This window comes from Pan paniscus, chromosome 9 (genome assembly GCF_029289425.2).
Source record: "Pan paniscus chromosome 9, NHGRI_mPanPan1-v2.0_pri, whole genome shotgun sequence".
NCBI lineage: Eukaryota > Metazoa > Chordata > Mammalia > Primates > Hominidae > Pan > Pan paniscus.
The window spans coordinates 31,120,375-31,144,180 of NC_073258.2; the positions used below are offsets into that span (position 1 = coordinate 31,120,375).

At 34.3% G+C, this 23,806-nt stretch overlaps 2 long non-coding RNA genes across 2 annotated transcripts in view; one reads left to right on the plus strand and one right to left on the minus strand.

The window, feature by feature from the left end:
* The first annotated feature begins 263 nt into the window (after window positions 1-263).
* The window catches only part of LOC130540589 (uncharacterized), a 166,197-nt gene continuing 142,654 nt past the window's right edge, over window positions 264-23,806 (plus strand). The window contains exon 1 of the long non-coding RNA XR_008954584.2: window positions 264-1,408. This is a non-coding gene — a long non-coding RNA (uncharacterized LOC130540589). The remainder of the gene's footprint in view (window positions 1,409-23,806) is intronic.
* The window catches only part of LOC117974882 (uncharacterized), a 100,700-nt gene continuing 78,276 nt past the window's right edge, over window positions 1,383-23,806 (minus strand). The window contains exons 2-4 of the long non-coding RNA XR_004665049.4: window positions 19,790-19,901; window positions 5,363-5,433; window positions 1,383-3,938 (exon numbers count right to left, since the gene is read on the minus strand). This is a non-coding gene — a long non-coding RNA (uncharacterized LOC117974882). The remainder of the gene's footprint in view (window positions 3,939-5,362; window positions 5,434-19,789; window positions 19,902-23,806) is intronic.

A 23,806-nucleotide genomic window follows, 5' to 3' on the forward strand; every position in this document is an offset into this window, starting at 1 on the left:
ATTGACACTTAATACTAGAGTTTCCATCCTACACATAAGTATCATACCATAAAATAGTTTTAAAATATGCCATTAACCAGGCCTAGTGTGGGCGAGGGTGTTGGAAAATGGGCATCTTCATATATTGCTTGTGGGAGTAAACCAGTACAACATTCCCAGAAAGAAACACATATCAAAAGATGACATACTCTTTGAACCAAAATCTAATTCTAGAAATCTTACCCAAGGAATTAATCAGACAAATAAGCATATTCATTGCAATATTATTTTTAATAGAATAAATAAAATAATTAAAATTTCTTACAAGATGATTTTAAATATGTTAATACTAATCTGTACCACAAATTTTCGTAATTTAAGTTTCACAAATTTATGTTGTTGATATAGAAAATGTTCATATTATGCTGCTAAGAGGGAAAATGAGGTTACAGAAAACTATGTGGTATATGTAACTCTACTTTTGTAGAAATAAGTATATTTATTTATAGTCAGACATATATGATATGTAAATATACAGTCATAGAGAAATTAGCCAGTTATAATTGCATTCGATATATTAGAGGCAAATGAATAGAAAAGAAAAAAACTATTATGATGTTAAAATAGTCATCCCTCTTATAAGGAATTATTTAAAAAATTATCTTCCTTTTGCTGTTCTCTGTCTTTATCTTTTTTCTAAAATAAATTCAAATGCTCGTTTGTATAGTGACAATTAAAATTAATAAAATATTGGCTAGTCATTGATTTCTTTCTCTACTCTCCCTCTGGGATGGCTCTGTCTTCTTGATAGATTGTGAGGGCAGAAAGAGCAATCAAAGCAGCAGACTGCCCAGATCCCACCTGCCCTTTTCTACCAAGCATAAGGCACCATCAGGCCTATGAAGATTTCTAACTATCTGTTCTTCCCCATTCATACATGCATAAAATCAATTTTTGACTAAGGGGAGTAGGAAGACAATTGGACCTCTTATTAGCAGCTCTCTAATTTCTCTCTGATTTTCCTCCTTCATCGACTGGTTGAGTTGTCTCTCCTTCTTGGTTTGAAAGCTGTTCTTTCACTTTGATACATCTTTATCCATTCAAAGTATAGGCATTCAAGGTTTGAACCTGGGGCATTAGCAAGCCAGATTCTTCACCTGTAAGTTTAGGATGTCGTGAGAAATTTCTGCTTCTTCCCACTTTCTCACCCTTTTGGGTAATGTTAGAAGAGACTGACCAGGCCCAAGGTTTTGATGGCTCCACCCACAAAGTATTTGAGAGAATCTCGCAAGTGATTGGGCAAAGCATCGTAAGGAGATTTTTCCCCCATTTTGGACGTTATACCCGTCCAGTCTACAGAATATCACAGGCTCTACTTTTGTGTCAATTTAAAATGAGGATACAGAAAATGAAGGCAAAGGGAAACTGTGTAAGTCAGTGGTTAATAATATGAGCTGTTGTGTTAGACTTACCTGGGTTTGAATTCTAACTCTTTCATTTACCAGTGAGGGATGTTGAGGCAACTCATTTAAGCTCCCTGAACCTCAGTTTTCCATGTGTAATATTGGCATATCTATTCTATTATTAATATGAAGATAAAATCGATGGTATATATAAATAAATTAGAGTAAAATTTGATATATAGCAAGAGCACATGTGCTAGCTTATGATGGCAATGATCATCTATGTTTATTTCATTATGGTTATCAGATGGAGTCCCTCTGAGGAAAGAGGGAAGGCAGGGAAGTTGGGTTAGAAAATGCAACAGCAGCTACTACTGTTATTCATATATTTGTGTAATTATAGTAGCTGTTTCATATTTCCATGCGTAGTATTTATCATCTACAGTTTATAAATCTGGTTATACTACATTTATAAGTTCAGTTTCTAGTTCAAGGGTGAAACAAAACAAAATAAAATAAGAAAGACACCCAACACAGGTTTCTATATAAAGGGTTAGGCTGCTTGTTACAAACTGGGGCAACTGCATCTGAATTCAGTTTCCTTCTAGTTTTTGTTGGTATCTTTTTAATAGATCTTTCTTTCCACTTTCTCTACTTTTATCTCCTAAGATGAGAGTTTATGGCCAAGAGCCCCATATTTTATTTAATTTAGGTGATAAATAGGAATCCAACATTAGCCTATATTTTCTTATCTTGGTCCAAAGGTTTCATTCCTAAAGTTGGGCTTATCTTTTCCTTATATGTTCATTTCTTAGCTCTTTTTTTTGTATTTGGTATCATTCTTTTTTCATTTTCCCTATGCTAGAATCTTCTCTCTTTTTGAGAGATCTTGACATTAGTAGCTGTGTGATTTAGGGCAGGATGCTGCAGGGTACACAGTCTGTTGTTTTTATTCATTGTTAGGGGTTCCTAAAATATCTCTGAAAATTCCCCAAAGAAAATATAATCTATATATGTGAGAGATAAATTTCTGTAACATAATTGAGTATAGTCTTATGTATCATTAAGAATTGAAACTATTTGGGCCTTTTATATAGTAAAAAATATATATATTTCAAGAATTTTGTATGCATTTACTGAATTTTAAAATACATTTTATTGCAAATATTTATACCTCTGTGTTTTGTTTCATGTTGGTGAAAAATAGGCAAAGATAAACACAGATTTAATATGATTTATTTTTCCAAGAGGACTTGGCTCTAGCAGTTACAAAATATAAGACAGTTTAATTTATACGGTTTTTATATGTTTCACTGACCATTCCAATCTTTTGTTTTACTGCAAAATGAAGCCATTTAACGGATACTCACTGTAGTAGTTTCCTGCCTTAACAAGTCATCACAAACTGGGTGGTTTAGAACAACAGAAATCTATTCTCTCCAGTTCTGGAAATTAAACATCTGAAATCAAAATAGCACAGGGCCATTCTCCTTCTGAAGGCTCTAGGCAAGAATGCCTCCTCTCCTTTTCCTAGCTTTTAGTGTTGTCGGCAATCCTTGCAGTTCTTTGGCTTGTAGCCAAATCACTCAAATTTCTGCCTCTGTCTGTACACGGCCTTCTTTCTGTGGCTGTCTGTATTTCTGAAGCTCTGTTTCCTTGAAAGGACACCAGTCATCATATTTAGGGTCCACCATAATCCAGCATGATCTCATTTTACCTTGATTACATCTGCAAACACCGAGTCTCCAAATAAAGTCACATTTACAGGTACTGGGGTTTAGGACTTGAATATATTTTGCTTGGGGGAGACACAATTCAACTAGCAACACTCACAAAGCACTTCATAACTGTATTATAGAACTTAATTTGTAATTACTAGTTTAAGTGGTGTCTACCTCTCTTTCATTTTCTCACCATGCCCTACTTCTCAACCCTCAAGGTCAGAGTCAATTTCTTTATTTTCTATATGTCTGCCTTTATAGCTAGCACACTGCCTGAATGAATATAAATGCCTTAAATGAATATAAATGCCTTAAATGAATATAAATGGAATGGAGAATATAAAGAAGGGAGACAACATATAACGTGAAAGTTACGAAAGAAGAAAGAGTTGGTCTGTAACAGATTTGCAAAACTTGCTGGTCATCAGCTGCTTGGTAACTTTTGGGAAAATGTGGGTTTCTCCCTGAGAAACTAATTCATTGAATAATTATGCAACCCAGAAATCTCTGTTATAGACAACTTGTTTAGATGGTTCTATTTTTTGGTCAAGAATAGAAAACAGGCTGGGAGCGGTGGGTCAAGCCTGTAATTCCAGCACCTTGGGAGGCCAAGGCGGGCAGATCACCTGAGGTCAGGAGTTCGAGATCTGGTCAACATGGAGAAACCTGTCTCTACTAAAAATACAAAATTAGCCAGGTGTAGTGGCGTGCGCGTGTAGTCCCAGCTAGTTGGGGAGGCTGAGGCAGGACAATTGCTTGAACCCAGGAGGCGGAGGTTGCAGTGAGCTGAGATTGCGCCACTGCACTTCAGGCTGGTGACAGAGTGAGACTCCATCTTTAAAAAAAAAAAAAGAAAGAAAGAAAACATTTGATGCTTGAAAATGACAGATGACAGCGGAAACATACAGGGAATAATCATCCATTTCTCATGACAGTGAAAGCTGTTTCACCTTAGCAAGTCATTTAGTTATTCTGAACTTGTTTCTTCATTGGTAAAATGAGTGGTAATCGGTTCTAAAATTCTAATTTTCCTGTTTAAGGTCATTACCTCTAAAAATGCTTGGGCATTGTAGAATTTCTTTGGTCTTTATAGAAGAGATCATATATTTGAAATAATTCTCAGTCTCATCATTCTAAGATTCTAAGAAAGGTCCGTGGTTTGTTATCTGTAAGTATTGGAACAATAGATAACTTCTTCCTACTACCTGTCCCTATATTTCACATTTATATAGTGAACAAATATTGCTTTTATAATGAAGAGATATTCATGCATATTCTATTTTTGTTTAACAAGCAAAGATTAAATATCAAGAAACAAAATGCAGTAAGTCAAGTGTTACTATAAAAACTAAAGGAAAAATCTGCAAAAGGAAAGGAGAAGCAAACATAAGTGCATATACAGTTCAAAAAAAAAGGAATAAAGTTGATATAAAAGTAGAGAGGGTATTAGGCTTTTAATGTCAATATTCTTGGCCTCTCTTCTGATTTTATATTTTGTCTAAGATCTTTTATTTAATGTTTTTCTGCTAAAAAATGGCATTTTCTCTTAAGATTTCTAAGCTGAAGTTGGTTTAAATTCAGAGTATGCTGAATTTGTCTAAACCACAGATTGAATAAAATAATAAAATTGTCATATTGGGGGTGACATTGTCAACAGCATTGTCAGAAAGTGAGTGTTCACAGAAGAAGAAACAAATATAAGAAAACTTGGATAAATGGAATTGCCTACACTTTATTCTTTTTAAAGGAATAAATGGAAAATATTTGTACATCAGGTACATAATCTGTGCATTTATAGATATATATCTATATACTGATACCTGAAGACCTTGCAATAAGAATTTAGTGTTGCTGTTTTAAATTCATATTTCAAATTTTATTCTTTAGATGAAATCAAAATCCAAGAAAAATGACACGGGGGAATGGGTTGACAGAAAAGCCAATTTGACATCTGACAGTTTTATTATTTCCCCTGATTTTCTAGGAGGCTTTACCTTCAGAGGAAAAGTCAAACTAAACAACTTCATAATGAATGGAAGAATTCATCTTTGTGAATTCATGGAGAATCCTTTGATAGTCAGACCACTCATACAAAAATTATTGAGGGCTTAATTTTGATTTTTAGGAAAATAGATCAGTCAGGTGGTGTGAATAATTGATATCATGTCTTAAATTATTTATGTAACAATTATTATTTTAAAAAGAAGATCATCTCAATTATAAGCTTAAATTGATTCATATGTTGAGAAAATTACTTACCTTTACTTCACTCATCATGTTACCTTCTTAATGTTTGTGAGTAGATTCTCATCTCACATTAGCAATCCTCACTGCAGACCAAGAAGGATTATAGAATAAGTTAGAGAGTTTCCTTAAAAATATATGGGAATTTCAATTCATATTTGGATATGTCCTCATTTGTAGAGGTTAGCACACACAATCTATTTTTTTTTAAATGTTTCTGGGCTACTTTGCTGGGTTGCCTAGCAACATGAAATCCTGACTATCTAAGGGTAGTCTTCCCCTGGTGAAATGTCAGTCCCCTTATAAATGATAAGCTCTAAGCAGTACCAGACAAATTAGTGATAATTTTTACACAGGATGTGAGATTACTTCTACAGAAGTAGATTTAAATGAGAATTCAGAGACAAAAATTACATTTGAATATTGTATACTAGGACTTCTGGAACAAAGCAGCATCATGATTAACCAGGAATAGGCTATTTATATTTGGGATTCTTATAAGTCTGGAAATACTGATATTGAAGATTTTTTTAATCCACATTGCAGAATGCTCACTTCATTGGCACAAAAAGCTGGAGAAGTTTTTATATCATAGCCTGAGTAGATTTTTTTTCTTAATCTATTTTAACACTGATATTGTAATCTAATGGGAGCAAGATATGTTTTAATGATTTGAACATATTCAATCCTTTGATCAACTTCTGTTGATTTTCCCTCTACTTCTTCCTACTTTCATAGCAATACTCCAGTCTGTGCAACAAGAGCTCTCCTTTGGACTTCCAAAATAATTTTCTAACTGGTCTGCCTGCATCCAACCTTTCTTCCACTAGACTGCACGTATTTTTAAAACGCAAATGTAATTATTCCAATCATCTACCCCACTTACTTAAAAGCTTCAAAGAGTTTTTATTACTTTTGGGATAAAAGTAAAACACTAAATGTCATCTTTTACCAGGCTCTCTCTCATTTCTCTAGCTCTGGACAGTTACCTCTTTGAGGTCTTTTCTGTTTCAGGATAATTCAGTGCTTTTGTTTTAGCCCAGAGCACTCTTATAACAACATATACATTTTTTTTCACAGCATGTGCCACATCTGTAATTTTACATTGACTAATGTGATTACTTTATTAGTGGCATGCTCCTCCACTAGACCACAAGTACAATAACATAGAAACCAAGTCTATTTTTAATCATCATACATTCTACAATTCCTAGCATGTAACCTAACAATTGGTAGGTACAGAATAAATATTTTGTTGAATGTATGAAAGGAGGAGTGTAATATATTCTTTTTATCTTTTGAAGGATAATATGGGGTAAACCCTATGATCTATAATATCTTAACATGCCCGTGGGTAATAATTATTTTTAAACATTCTATGCCTACTACATTTCTTTTTAATAAAGAGAACTAAAAATAGAGTTGCCTTCTACCTAAATGGCTTCTAGCTCAGGAAAATACTTATATTTCCTCAGTATCTCAAATAATATAATTAAAAAATGTTTTTTCCCTATTTCTTTTGCATGTAACATCATAGGTCCTCAGTGAAATATCATACCCTCTTGGAAAGAAATCCTCTATTTCAAAGCAACCCATATAGCTGCGATACATCCATTTTCATTACTCCATTCGTGTAAACAACTAGCAGAGATTGTACTTTTTTTAAAAAGTATATAGCATACAGGGATGTGATATTAAATAAATAATCATTTTAGCTCATGGAATTTTTAGATAATATTTTTTGAAAATCAGTGATCTGAAGTCAAACTTAATCAGTGGTGTGGGAGGGATCACTAATTAAATTTCTAAAATTACCTTCTCTATTTATATTTAGAAATTCTCCTCTGAATAAAGTTAGGTGGCATTACGTAAAATGAGGCAACTGAAGTGCTAAACCAAAGACCCAAATTAGCAGCAGGCTTTATTGGTATTTGGAACTTGTAAATTAAAAAATCACAAACATAAATTGCATCTTCATAGTATATAAATTAATAATGCAATGATGACTTCATCCTCAAGCTTAATCATTCCATAATAAAATCAATTTATGATTAATTCAGTTATCTCAGGTTAAGAGCTATTGGGTTTCTCATAAATCAAAATAACTTTCATAAAGTGTCAGTTCAAAATGTAATTATCTTTGTAGCTATATTTTAGCATTTATTCTGCATCTACAAGAAAGTAATATATCGAAAGTAGCCAAATGTAGCACGATTATAATTGATGAATTGGTTAATTAATTAATAGCTATCATAGAAGTTGCAAGTTCATAATTTCCCTTATGCTTAAAGATCTCTTCTTTGGTAATTAGCATCAAATTTTGTGATTTTGGAGCAACTGAGTTGTGTATTAGTTAGCTTGGGCTGCCATCACAAAATACCGTAGACTACGTGGTTAAAACAACCAATTTATTTCTCATAGTTCCAAAGTCTGGAAATCTGGAATCAGGGTACCAGCAAGGTCAGGTTTTGGTGAGTGCTTTCTTCCTGGCTTGTAGACAATCCCCTTCTTGTTGTATATTCACATGGTCTTTCTTCAGTATGTGCATTTGGAGAGAGGGTTCTCTCTCTTCCTCCTTTTCTGAGGCAATTGATATTATAGGATTAAGACCCTACCCTTATGATTTATCTCATTTAACCTTACTTTCCTCCTAAAAGCCTTGTCTTCAAATAAAGTCCCATCAAGAACTAGGACTTCAACACGTGAATTTTGGGGATATACAATTCAGTCCACAGCATATGCTTATAAGTTTGCAATCAGCTGTTACATTCCAAATGTTTCTGTGATACAAATATTTCCTGTCATAGCTAATGGAAGTTGCTTGGAACAATATTTTATACAAAGCAAGGACATTTAAAGATTAAAAAAATCCTTATCTGAAATCAGTTTTTTAAGGGATTTGACCTGTAGTTTCAATATAACATGCTCAATCATTTTTTTGCCATCTTTACAGGTTAACACAGTTGCTGAAGATATGATTCACACAGGACAAGTCTCCTGTCTTGCTGTGTTCCTATAAAGATCTGACTCAAGTGTGAGGATCCAATTTAAAACAACATCCTTGCTTGGATGAGAATTGAGAAGGGGCAATGGTAGTAGCAGAACTTTTTCTTACATACAAATTAGTGTTTTGGAATAAGTCATACCTTCTTCAAGAGAGCTAAATTTGTCTGACTTAAGTAGGAACTTAGAAATGTAGAGACAGATTGTCAATTCATAAGGTAATCAAGTACCTCTGCTGGAAAAAGTCTGTAGTACTTTTATGTTGCTATGTTCTGTTGGTTTCTTCTACTGATGGGTAACCATTATTTTTCATTATATTAGCTTGCCACACTTGAGGACTTGATTTTGGTTTTCCTAAAATGTATAGTGATAATACTTGATTGGAAAGCATAATTTGAATCCTCACAAAAGTAGATTGTTAGCTATCTCAAAGGATGTGCACTCAATTTGAAGCTTATTAATTCCTGGTTAATTCTCAAGATTTCTACATGACAATTCAGAGAAACACAGAATAACATACTCCCATATTCTCAGCTAAACATAATTTATACATGCAAACCTTTTAGTTGATGTTGTGTGGGATATCCAAGAATGTTTTTGTATACAACTTTGGAGTTAATTGCTGTAATTTAGACATGGTCTGGATTGCAAATCAAAGTTCTAGACCATGCTGCTGGAAATGCTAAATATTTTCCTTACCCAAATTCCTTCTTGAAGAAACTGTTCATCCAGAACTCTGGAAGCCATTTAAATGATCTCTTCTAGCTATGGAGAATTTATACAGAGATAATGTAAATTAGTTAACTAGGGAGCTGGACCTCTATTCACAATAGACCATTTCCAAGGATAGCAGGAAAACTGGCTATCAGAGAGAAAGAGAAGTTTGGAGAAGATATGCAGCAGGAAGTAGAAAGAGAAAATAATTCTGAGAGAGAAGGAAAGAAATTTCCACTAGTGAATTTCCATTTCCCTGGCTCAGTCCCTCTGGTGTCCAGCTCCTTTCATTTCTTGGCCAAAAATGAATGTGTGATCAACTATTGCACACCTACAAAAACATCCATTTTGAATTTTAACTTATTTTTGTGTGCTTTTGTTCTTTGCCATCAAACATGTCTAACTAAGAGAGATATATTTTCTACCCTCCAAATTCTTCATTTTTTTCTTTTCACAGAGTAGAGCTTTGTGTATAGTTTGTTTGGAACCAAAGTGAATGAACAAGGGTGATAGAGTCATTCTGCACTTCAGTACCGGAAGACCCTGTTAGTAAGAGAATTCTTTCAATAACTTTTCTTGGCATCGAGGATTCTGGCTGTGGCCTTTCTCCAGGAGGACCATGGGCGAAAGTCAAGATGCGTTATCAAGGCCCATTTTAAGCTTTTGACAGACAGTTAACTTCTGTTTGTTTTTAGCCATGGAATTAGTTGCCTTGTGAGAACTAAGAAACATTTTAATGAGAATAGGTATCACCTCTTAAGCAGAACTGAAAGCTATTTTTGTTTCTTCCCAAGTTCTCTATTAAATAGCAGACCAGATTCATACCAGAAATAAGCCATTGATATTTCTACCATGTTGTATCTTCCATTTTTGTTATGGATGTCAATTAGTATTGATGATATTAACCCTATTATATCATTAGTCTTTAAGGTACTTCATTTATAGGACTAGAATTCCTGTACTTTAATTTATGTATGTAATCTAACTTTAGATCACTACATGCTCTTTTTAATCTTCAAAGATGCTGCTTATTCCCTAAACATCATTCCTCAAATATCTGTTATCCTGACCGCCTACTCACTCTGCTTTTGCTGTCAGGCCAGGGATTGCTGATGAAAGAAAATGCACAAGAGTTTGAAAACTGCAGATTCATTCTTTGGAGTTTCATCATGATTATGCCTGTCATCACATCAACCCTTTTATTCACCTCTCAAATGTCACCAAGCTATTATCCTGGTTATTATTTTCTACTTAAAACATTTAACCATCCTCCATTTTTCTTTCCCTCATTCTTAGTGGAAATATTGCTTCTTATTTATGCTGAAAGCTGAATTTTACTGAAAACACTCTCACATTACCTCACCTTCATCCTCTCATGTTTCGATTCAGGCACTTGGAAAAAAGTCCATGGAGCTGTAAGCTCCTTGAAGGTAGAAATAATAATTTAGTCACGTTTTTTTTTCTTTGATGCCCAACTGATTGTCTTTAACGTAAAGGTTGCTTCCAAACTTACTCAACTATATGCATTATTAAAACATAAAATGAACCCACCTTCCTTGACCCTGCTACTTTTCTAGCTACATTTTAGTCTTTCCATTTACATCAAAATATTGAAGAAAGGGACTTCTCCATTGCTTCTAGTTCATACCCACTTGCTCCATTTTAACTATGTGAAATAAGATTTATCTTCCAAATTCATGAACTCCTGAAAATACTATCAAAAGATTACCAGTGACCTCTTTGCCCCTACAGCCAGGAACTGTACCTTAGCTATTATTTTTTTTAGATGTTTTGGTTTTTTGGATGCACTTAAGTATTTAATATTTGAAATCACCTTCTTTTTGAATCTTTCTTCTGCTTTGGTTGGTAAGTTGCATAGATTCTCCCATTCTGCTACTCATTCTTTCTCTATGTTTTTAATGACTTCCTTTTCTTCTCTCAGTCTTTAGGGGAGGGCACTCAAGCTTCTACCTCAAACCTTTCCTGTTCTTAGAATATACTCATGGTTTCCTTTCTGATTTCTATGCAGATAATTCCCAAATGACATCTTCAGCCCTGGTTTCCTGCATGCCTTCTTCCTGTGTTTATTCTCAACTCGCAGTAGTATAGACTGGATTGATTTGTGGATATCATTTTAAATTCAGTGCATTCCAAGTGAATTCAGAATTTTGCTCCCCAAACTACCTTTTCTTTCCAGATAAAACCATGGGCATTAGCACTCTCATACTTCTAGAGACCTGAACTCAAATTATAGAATTGCCTTTCACTCTTCTCTCGGGCATCTTACAGCATCCAATATGTCACTATGTCTTTTGATTCTTCTTTTGAAAAATCTCTGGGATTCTATTTTTTCCCCTTTTCATCGTTCACTAAAGTGAAGAGCCCAGGATTCCAACACCCTAACCTACATACTTTCACACTAGTTTTCCTTTCCTTTCCACTGTTTTTCTATCATTGGATAATCACTATATTATAATAGTAAATGAAGTTTTCTACCTGCCAGTCTCACGACTGACTTGCCTGCAACATAAAGTTCCTACTTTCTGGTCAAGGATAATATTCTGATAAGCTTACCACACTTTACCTAGCTAGTCTTTTCTCCTTAAACATTAGCTTCTAACCTTTGCCCCAGATAAATTTGTCTTCTCGTATCTTCTATCTGAACTTTTTCAAATGTACATGAAACTCTTTTCCTGATTTCTAGATTTTGCAAACTTCTTTTTTGCCGTATACTAAATTTCGGGTACTACAGAATATATTTCATTAAATTTCAATTTCCTGTTTACTCACCAGTCTTACCAGACTCATAGTGGTAAAGGACTTTTATTATGCTGCCTGCCATATACTCAGTGCTTAGCACTATGTCTGCCACTTAGCAAGTGCTCAGAATATATTGAAAAATAAATATCTTAGCTCTGATTCACCTACAGAATCTAGTCAAATGTGTGCCACGTACTATGCCCTCCATTCTTTCTGGCTGTTTAATTTATATATGTATATATTTTTTCCTTCTTGATTATAGTGAATGCTATCTGTTACAGACATCTTTTCATAGGGTAGACTTATACTGCAAATACCCACATTTATAGTTGCTTTTTATTTCTTTTAAAAGTATTTATAACATCTTGTCTTGTTTGGCAACCAAATTGCCTAAATAAATTTAGCAATGTCTAGCTTAAGAGTTTACCTTATAATATTAACCACCCATTTAATTCTGCATCACTGTTCTTATGAGAGGACTGGCACAATTATTTCATAATCGTCTCTGACTACATTTTATATAGTTTCATGTTAGTTGGCCTAATATACTATTTCCTATCTATGCTAATAATTTCTGATCTTATACTCCAATACCAGTGAGGCTTTTGTTCAATATATTCAGATTATTGTATTGCTATTATTATTATTAAATATTTAGGCTCTGAAGGCTTTTAAGTAGGTTATTTGGTTTAGATATATTATTGCAATAAATAGTTTGTACCCTTAAAATATATTTTATTCAATTTACAACAGTTAAAGTATTGAAATCATAGCCCAGTGAATTCTTGCTTATTACACATTGCACATCAATATGTGAATGAATATAATTCTGATAAAGATAGACAAAACTATACAAATCTTTGATTAATAGAATATAGGTTTAAACGTATTTCTTGTTTACTCTATGCTGTTCAAATTACTAAGGACAACCAACAAGCACCTTAAAATTGAGACAAAATGACTGTTTATAACACAGAATTTTAGGTTAAATTATAAATTATAAACATTATATAGTTCTTGATGAAACAAGAGGTTGTAGTTTCTTCTATAACTGGCTTATGGGGGTGGGGAGTGGAGATTAGAGAGGGTAAGACTCAGAATAAGACAGTTTTTAAAAAAATTAACCTTTTTTTTTTTGGTTTGGGAGTGCTTGGCAAGTTTTTTTTTCCAGGTATTCTTTAAACATAACTACTTTCATGTATATAAGTGTGGAAAAATGTGACTTGTGCATTAGCTGTAGGTTAAAATAATGGAATAAATAATATCTTGTGGCATTCTGAATAGGGAACTGGTACTGAGAGTCTCTTTTCCCCCTGAGGCCTTCCCCTCTGTCACCTGCCACCCACTTCTGACCTATGAGTCACTGACTATTCCAACTTCATTAAAAATCTTTATTAAATTAGTTTGAATCCCAAGCCTCTATATTAAGAGAAGCTAAATTGAATTTTATACTTTTAAAATAGAGAATTGTAGTGGATATTGCAGAATCATTGAAATGTTTGTGTATTTGGAAATCTTGGTGTATGTATACACATATATTTGTGTATGTGAAAGTATGTGTATGTATACACATATATTTGTGTATATGAATGTATGTGTATGTATACATATGAATATAGGTAAATTCATACCATCCACCCCCCTTTTTCTTTTGTTTTAGGATGGCATGCTCTATTACTTCTTTAAGAAGTAATAATATCAATAAATGACATTTATTGATTATTATGTGTAAAATGCTGTGCTAAGTGCTTCATCACACACTTTAATAAAACCTCCTTTATTCAATGGTAAGCTTAGTGTAGAAGTAGCCTGTGTGTATCTTGTTTGTTACTAGATACTGCCTATTATATAATGCACACTCAATAGATATTAGTTGAGTGAAGGAATGAATATCACTATATAGTTATGAAACAGACATAATTGTCTTTATTATGCAAATGAGAAAAATGAGATTGGCTAGTCTCTCACTTGGAAGAGAACTTCCAAAACTCATCCTTACTCCAAAGTCCATGGGTTTAATTATATTACAATTAGGTGAAAATATTCACCAGAGGCAAAGTTTTTTGGACAGAATTTTCAGTTAAATATATTAATTCCTTTGTGGAAAAACGACCCTACTACCAACATAAAATTCTTTATTCTCTTATGAAACAGTAACCTACTGAAATTTTTCTTAGGCTAAAGCATCTAAAATGCTTCACAACTGTTCCAGATTAAGTCTGTGTTAATAAGGCTGTGGTTCCTTGGTATTTTTATACATATTTATGTTGCTTTAAGTTATTTTCATTATTAAGGTATGACTCTTCATATGATTAGATATATTTAATAAGCATAAGTATATGCATATATAATTTAATTTTAAAATTAATTTTGGAATTATCTATTGGATAAAGCTATCTGAAAAAGGTCTACTCCTGTCTGACAAGAATCAATATAAGGGAGATGCCAATAAATTCACTTTGTTTGCCACTTTAAAAACATGAAGAACAAAAAGCTGAAGAAATCAAGTGTGTTTGTTTTTCGGAGTTCTCTGGGAAATCATACCTTCTACAATCAATACTGTGAGTTCCCTGTGTGTCTTCACATAGGCTTTATTTTTAGGCTTTGTAACTCTGAGTGTACTGGGTCATGTGTTCCTAATATCACTTGTTAAATTCTACCTTGAAAATAGCCCACATCAATATAGTGAATAAGTCAAATATTTTCCAAAATATATGAGGCATTTAAATGTATATGGCATGTTCTGTACCTCAAAATAATAAAAGCAATATATGACAAACCCACAGCCAACATTAGACTAAGTGAGGATAAGTTGAAAGCATTCCCATTAAGAACTGGATCAAAACAAGGATGTCCACTTTCGCCATTTCTATTCAATATAGTACAGGAAATCCCAACCAGAGCAATCAGGGAAGAGAAAAATAAAAATCATCTAAATTGGAAAACAGGAAGTCAAACTATTTCTGTTAGATGGTGATATGCTCTTATACGTAGAAAACCCTAAAGACTCCTCCATGACTCCTAGATTTAATAAGTTAATAAAGTCTCAGGTTACAAAATCAGTATATGCAAATCAAAAGTACTGCTATACACCAACAATGACCAAGCTGAGAATCAAATCAAGAACTCAATCCCTTTTACAGTAGCTACTAAAAAATGCCTAGAAGCATACTTAACTAACGAGGTGAACAATCTCTATGAGGAGAACTATAAAACACTGATGAAATAAATCTAGGTGACACAAAGTGGAAAAACATCTCTTACTCATGGATTGGAATAATCAATATTGTGAAAATGACCATACTGCCCAAAGTAATCTACAGATTCAGTTCAATTCCTACCAAAATACCAATGTCACTTTCCACAGAATTAGGAGAAAAAAGCCTAAAATTCATATGGAACCAAATAAGAGCCTGAGTAGCCAAAGCAATCCAAAGCAAAAAGAGCAAACGTGGAGGCATCACATTAACCACCTTCAAATTGTACTATGTGCCTGTAGTAACGAAAACAGCATGGTACTGGTATTAAAATAGACACATAAACTAATGCAACAGAATAGAGAATCAAGAAGCAAAAGCAAATACTTGCAACCAACTGATCTTCAACAAAGGAGACAAAACATACACTGGGGAAAGGACATTCAATAAATGATGCTGGGAAATTTTGATAGCCACATGCAGAAAAAATGAAACTGGTCCTCATCTCTCACCATATAAAATATTCAAGATCGATTAGAGTCTTACATCTCAAAGCTGAAACTGAAAAGATTCTAGAACAAAACCCATGAAAAACTGTTCTGGACATTGTTCTAGACAAATAATTTATCACTAAGACCACAAAAGCAAATACAAGAAAAAACAAAATTAAATAAATGGGACTTTAAAGTAAAAAGCTTCTGCACAACAAAAGACCTAACAGAGTAAGCAGACAACCTACAGAATAGGAGAAAATATTTGTAAACTGTGCATCTGACAAAGGACTATTATCCAGAATTTAAAAGGAACTCAAAATATAACCAAGGAAAAACATAATAATCTCATGAAAAAGTAGGCAGTGTTTATTTGTGTCCTTTGCCCACTTTTTAATGGGGTTTCCTTTGCAGGGACATGGATGAAGCTGGAAGCCGTTATCCTCAGCAAACTAATGCAAGAACAGAAAATCAAACACCACATGTTCTCACTTATAAGTAGGAGCTGAACAATGAGAACACATGGACATGAGGACAGGAACAACACACCTGGGGCCTGCCAAGGGATGAGGTCAGGAGAGGAAGAGTATTAGGAAAAATAGCTAATGCATGCTAGGCTTAATTACCTAGGTAATGGGTTGATGGGTGCAGCAAACCATTATGGCACACATTTACCTATGTAACAAACCCACACATCCTGCACACGTACCCCAGAAATTAACATAAAAATTAAAATTAATTTAAAAAGTGGGCAAACAGCATGAACGGACATTTAGCAAAAGAAGATATACAAATGGCCAACAAACATGAAAAAATTCTCGACATCACTAATCATTAGGAAAATTCAAATTAAAAGCAGAATGACCTTACCATGGCCAGAATGGCCATTATTAAAAAGTCAAAAAACAATAGATGTTAGCACAGATGTGGTGAAAAAGGAATGCTTACACACTGCTGGTGAGAATGTAAATTAGTACAACCTTTATGGAAAACAGAATGGAGATTTTTCAAAGAACTAAAAGTAGATCAGTTCAATCCAGCAACACCACTACTAGGTATCTACCTAGAGGAAAATAAGTCATTATATTAAAAAGACACTTGCATATGTATTTTTATTTCAGCACAGTACACAATTGCACAGAATAGAATCAACCTAAGAGTGGGCAAAGAAATTGTGATATGTATATACCACGCAATACTATTCAGCTGCCAAAAAGAATGCAATAATGTCTTTTGCAGCAACTTGGAAGGAACTGGGTGCCATAATCCTAATGAAGTAACTTGGGAATGGAAAACCAAATACCTCATGTTCTCACTTATAAGTGGGAGTTAACCTATAGATAGGCAAAAACATAGAGTTAGGTATAATGGACTTTGGAGACTCAAAAGTGGGAAAGTGAGCGGATAAGAGATAAAAAAAAAAATCACCTGTTAGGAACAATGTACACTATTTAGGTGAAGAGTACACTAAAAGCCCAGACTTTACTACTACACAATTCATCTGTGTAACCAAAAACCACGTATACCCCTAGAACTATTCAAATAAAATTATAAATAGATTTATATGACATGTTTTTATTGTCATTTTCTCACCAATGTTTTTTTCCATTAAAATATGTATTAAGGAGTATATTTTAGTTGAGCAAATAAAGTAACTTACTGAATATATCATATGTATTCATATCACACACATTCTTCTAGGGAATGGGAATAATACCAGGGTAAACCAGACCAATATAGCCCTTAACTTTGGTCCAATATCATAGTTTAATTAGAAAGCACAGAAAATTTTACTGAAAATTATAATATAGTCTTATAAATTGTGTAGCAGAAGAAGTTTGGGGTACTCTCAAAACACTTAAGGGCATGTGACCCATGTCTGGGTGATCAGGGAATGCTTCTAGGAGGAAGTGACATTTAATCTGAAATATGGAAGATAAAAAGGAGCTGATCATTTCTAGCAACATCCTGAGATAAATGGTCTAAAACTTGGGAACCTAAGCGATTTGACTGGTTTGAAGTTGATGCTTTTGCCAAGATCATAAAAATGCTGATATTAAAATACAGGAAGGTACTTCTGGGGTTTCAAACACCAGAAAACTGCATGTATGAAGAAGGCTTGTGGCAAAAGACAGCTTGCAGCTCTGAAAAAACTTTGGGGAGAAAACTTCCAAAAAACTACAAGAAAGGTGTGCATAGCAGAATGAGAGTGAGAGACAGAAAAAAATATATATGGAAGAAGGGGGCAAGATTAGACCCTGGAAGTAGTTTTAAACAGGAAAGAGCATGGTAACAATCACATTTGCATTTTTAAGAGTGGGCAGATGCCCATCCAAGCGCATATGTCCAGCAGGCATTTGGAGAAACAGGTCAGAGGCACTTGTGTGTGAACTCTGTTGGGTGTATGGATTTGGGAGTTTTCAGCATGTAAATTATAATTGAGGGAACAGGAATTCATGAGATCATACTGGAAGAGTGAGCAGAGCAATAAGATGAGAAAGACAAAAGAGAAACCTGAGAAACACTAACAGTAACATTATCTGTTGTGGTTTAGAGAAAGAAGTCTTAATTCCCATTTCAAAAAGAAATGAGCTTACAACCAGGACTTGTGGTTCTCCAGAAAAAGGCCCGATTTTCTAAATTATTTAAGAAATTTCTATTTTGATATTACAAAAGTAATGTTCATTTTGGATAATTTGGAAGATACAGAAAAAATAAAAAAAAAATTTACCTAGACTCTTACCACTCAGAACTAAGGGATATTAAAATGTTGGCATGTTTACTGTGAATCCTTTAATTTTTTCATACCTCCTTGTATTCAGGGACCCTGGACTTGGCTGTATGACCTGTTTTAGCCAACGGAACAGTGAGACATATGGCACAAGCAGAGGCTTGCAAAGTTCTTGTGCTGTAGCTTGCTCACTTACTGCTCTTTGACTCCCTGAGACTGATATGCGAAAAAGCACAGGCTTGCCTGCTGAGTGATGGTGCAGAGGTGAGCCATCTCAGCTGAGACCTCCTAGTCCAACCAGACTTTCATTATGTGAGCGAGGCCATCCTAAAACATCAATCCCCAGTTAAAATTGCCTAGACCTAAAAAACATACCATCCAACCCAGTATCATGAAAACAAAAAAGTTGATTATTTTAAGCCTCTGAAGTTTTGAAAGGATTTGTTACAGAGCAATAGTCAACTGATATGATGATGGCTGTTAAGTGAATTTACAAGTAAGGGATATGACACGTGTACTTAGAAGGCTTGGGTTTAATTTTACCTCCACAGCATCCTGGCTGTGTGGTTCTGGATAATTAACTTGCTCCTTTCAATTCCAATTTCTTTATCTGTAGAATATTTCTCCAGATGAAGTACAACACGAATAAAAAATTATAAGCTCAGAAACATTATCCATTATTATTATGCTTTCATGAGATTAAAACATAACTCTGTTTCATTTTCTAAGTCAAGTTCCCTGTTAAGCAACTACAGTTGTCCCCCTTAAGCCACATTTTTTTCCCCATGGTTTCAGTTACTCACAGTCAAAGGTAATCCTAAAATAGGTGGGCACAGTACAATAAGATATTTTGAGAGACAGAATTACCACATGCCTATAACTTTTCTTATAGAATATTGTTATGGTTCTGTTTTATTATTAGTTATTGTTAATCTCATAATGTGACTAATTTATAAGTTTAACTTTATCATAGGTATGTATGTATAAAAAAACAGTATATATAGGGCTTGATTCTCTTCCATGGTTTCAGGCATCCACTGGGCTTCTTGCAGCATATCCCCCATGGATCAGGAAGTACTATGGTATATCAATTTAATATGATGCAACTCTTATCCAGTTTATACTGTTATGACATCCAATATAATGTAGTAAGTTACTGCCATACTTCTCACAGCAAAACATGACTTGAAGTCCAATTGACTTGGATATCATTATTTCTATCATTAGTAAGAATAAACATAAAAGCTCATATTTACATGTGTTGCATTCTATGAAATAGTAACTGTTGTTATCACCACTTTTTATGCAAGGAAACTGATATAGACTAATTTTCTTTTAGTTACATAACCAGTAAATGATAGAGCCTAGGATTTAGCCTATGACTTGGGTTTTTCTGAGTCCAGACCCTGAGTCCTTTGCCACTATGCTATTGTGTTTCAGAGTTAGAACCTTAAGTTTCAAAGAGCAAACCAACCATGGGAGCCCTTGTAGAACTCTCAGATCACCTGGGGCAAGATCTTGATGATATTCTACCTTATTCACTTACCAATTTTGGCAAAGTTGACTTCAGATTCCCATATCTTCCCTACAGAGTGTGCCTAGGACAATGCAGGATGCTTTATCCATTGCCTGTGAAAGACATCACAGCACCTGTGAACCTGTGAAAGACATCAAACTTAGAACCTGTGAAAGACATCAAAGCACTCTTAACTCATCTCCAGTTAACCAATTAAACTTTTTGGAAAATACAATTTATCTCTCTCTTCATGGATTCCTCTTTCCCCATTATATCCTTTTTCTCCATCTTTTATCAGGTAGTTAGCACCACTATTTTAAACCTTAAAAATATTTTATTCTTATCCAGCTTCCTATTTTTCTTTTTATGCAAAATTCCTAATTCAAGCGGACCTCTGTTCTGACCCTTGTTTAAAAGGAGGTATTGCTGATTCACTTCACAGTGGATCAAACAATGTAAATATTACATTGACTAAAATCCGAACATAAGTTTAAAAATCAACTTTCATAGGCTTTTCGTCCTTCTAAAATAAATACTTTTGATCTTAGTAATCATATGACAATATGGCTATTGAGAAACCAGAGCCAGAAGAAAAAAAAATCTATCACGTTAGTTTGTGGAATAAGCCACTGAAGGCTTATTTCTCTTATTCTTTTCCCTTTTCTCACCCCTTCTTTGTCACCCCAGGGGATAAATTATTATTGGCATTCCAACTTTTAAATAGTTTTAAATGGCTTTTTCTTGTGGTTCAGATGTGATGTTACATCTGTCACATCTACTGAAATATATCTCATTTCTTGCTTTATAATTTACCAGCTGGTTAGTGCTAGTAGCAAAAGTTACTTTCCTCCCCAAAGTGCAGTCTTTATAACAGTGGATCATCAATGGCTCTTCTTCGTGACAGATGTTATCTGACATAATATAAGTGGGAATGCCACAATAAGGCACCATTAGAAAATCTGATAATTAAGTGATATTTTGATGTGTTTCAAGCTTATATTTAAAAATAAAGTGTAGATAGAAGAATTTCTGACTTTGATCTATTGCCCAAGTTTGCATATTTTCACAGAATAGGAACAAAACAAAACCTTCCATAATACCTATTGGAAAACCATGAACCTTGCAAACTACCATCCGCAAGTCATCAAATTTTCTTTTTCTTCACCTTTTTTGAGTAACTTAGATTTTCAGGTAAGGTAATTTTATACTTCTTGTTTCATGTTATAGGACCCCTTGTAATCATCTGTTTCTTGCTATTTATGCAATATATGGCCCATGTAACTTTGGATCCGTATAATTTTGTATTGTAGTTATCTATTTTTCTAACCTTGTTTTTTTTTGTTTGTTTTGTTTTGTTTTTGCCTTCTAGAGATTGATTTCCTTGAAAATGAGAATTTCAATTGGCTTTTGACCATCAGTGCCTAATATAAGGACATACTGTGTATACACGCAGTGGATCTTCAAAAATATCTGTTGAGTAAATGCATTATTTTAGGATGTCTCTGATTCTCCCTTTCCCTTCATGTTTCTCCATTCTTTTTTCTCTTTCTTCTCATCTTGTTCTTCAGTTTTTAAGTGTGCATGGGGCCATAACGGCCTGCTAGATTGTCTGAGGCCAAATCTTTAGCCCTTTTTTAAGGAGCCTAAAGTCTGCATCCTCAGGATTCCCTGAAGATTCATTACCATTTGCCCCTATCCTTGCACAACAGCTTAATCATAACATTTCCTTATACTCTAACCAGCACTCCTGGATCTTTAAATAGCTCTATTCCCTTATTTTCCTGCCAGTTCTCCAAAATACAAGCCAGATGAGGGGGATGGACCAAAGAAGCAAAGCAACACCATGGACATCCCAGCAGAGAAAGCTTCTTGTTTCCCATCACTTTACTGGAGCAAAGATTACTGTCCAAAGGTAGCTTCTCTATCAGGGGACTAACTTTTGGGCTTGGGCCCAAGGAACAATCAACAGTGCAAATGTGCATCAGCTGTTGCACTTTGCCTTACAGTTTTGCAGTCTTTCTGTTTGTTCTATATGGACAGCTGCTTGTCTGCCACTTGGCAGCCTCACACCAACATAGTGTTAACCAGTTTGCTTCCCCCTCATCTGGTTCTGGAAATTGATCCCTGCATATCTGATTCATTACTTCAAACAAACCTCTGATCAAGAGGCTTGAGAGCCACAGGTGGCCACTTCAGCTGAGAGAAACAAAAGGCCCTATGTAGACGTTCTCTTTAGAATCAAGAAACAAACCTATTTTTATAGTACTTGCAACTGATATCTTGCATATAGCAAGCATTAATTCATGTTTTATCATAATCAGATTTCTCATAGCTCTCACATGAATCTGATACAATGGGATACAACTTTATATTTATTTCCACTTAGGGAAAACCATACTATTTAAGGCATATTTTTTTTGTCCCTAGTACTTACCTGAGCCCTGTTTTACCCTCCAGTGAATCCTAATATGATCACCTTCTAAGACAAAGTGGACTTATACTTACTTACTATTGAAATTAATTATATTTCTATCACTTGGACATAAATGGAAAAGGAGAGATTTATTATTTATTTATAATTATAAATGAATAGCATTATAATAGAGACTGAAAGAACCTTTGGGAATGTGGGAGCAAATTAATCTCACTTAGTCTACAGATAAAGGGAGACTTCTTGCCAGGTTGACTTTTAAGCCGAGCCCTGCAGGAATGAGTGAACATTTAAGGTAAGAGAGAATTGAGACTCAGCAAGGTACATTTAAAGCACTGAAAGAAATTCCAAATGGGTAGTCAGGATAAGGGTGATTTGGGCGGGAAAAGAGCTTGAAAATCATTTGTGCAATTGTGCTGTTGCTGATCACATGTAAATAGTATGGTAATGACTACATCACAGGTAGACATATACAAAGTTGTATACTGCTTGTAGAGTCACTGTGAAGAGTTCACAAAAGAAGTTACATGTTTCTCACACCTTGAAGAATTAATAGAAATTACTTTCACAAAATGAATGACAGTAAGACATTGCTACAGTAACAAGTGCATGGAAGTATAATGTTGTAGGTATTGTAGACATTGGGTGCATGTTTGTAGGGTGCTGAGTGGTATGTTGAGAATGCTAGAGATGAGCTAGGAGAAGTAGGTAGCTGCCAGTTTGTGAACATATTTGTCATGATAAGAAATCTGAATTTTATACTGTAGTCAATGGGAGGTCTTGTAAATATTGTTATCTATTCTCATTAGATTCTCTCACTTGTATCCTATAGTCAGTTCTGGAAATTTCAAATATGGGGAGCAATTGATATAGCCCTAAACTATTTTTTAATTTAGTTGTAAAGACCAACCAAGTAATTTACATTTAAAAAGTCAGATTATGATATTGCAGTACTCCTTGAAATTTCTAATAACATGGATCACGAAATTGCTGACCTTCAAAAGACCACATTTGGCGTCATCAAGTAGTCCTGAAATAACTCCTTGCTTCATAGATTTATTGCACAATACATTTTCTTTTGCTCACACCTTAGAAGATCACTGTTGTTTTGTAGGCAGCTGCCCTTTCTCTTTACAAGGGAAGTAGCATTTTATCACCTACCAAAGATCATTGTTGAGAAAATAAGTGTTATCACTCTGTCAATGGCCTATTTTAACTACCTTCCTTGGGCAGTGATCAGAAATGAGCTGAATAAAAAGGAATGAAAGTATTTCAAACAAATCTGTTTATAGTACGCAGGAAGCAAGAAAAGTCAGTCTTGATTCTTTACTGGCTTACCATTTACACAGTACCATCTACATATTTACATAGTAGAATAATCTACTCTTGAAAAATTCTATAATATTGAAGAGTATATTGCAAATGTCATTTGGTCATTCACCCAGGATCATGAAAACCATTGGTATGATTTAATTTTTTAATCTGCAGTATTTATTAGGTATCTTTACAAATCTCATCTCTTAGAGACAGCTATGATAAAAATAGCTCACTCAGAAATAAACGTTCGCCTTTAGAAAACTTCTTTCCACCTAAGTCCTAGGTGCCTGCACTTGCTT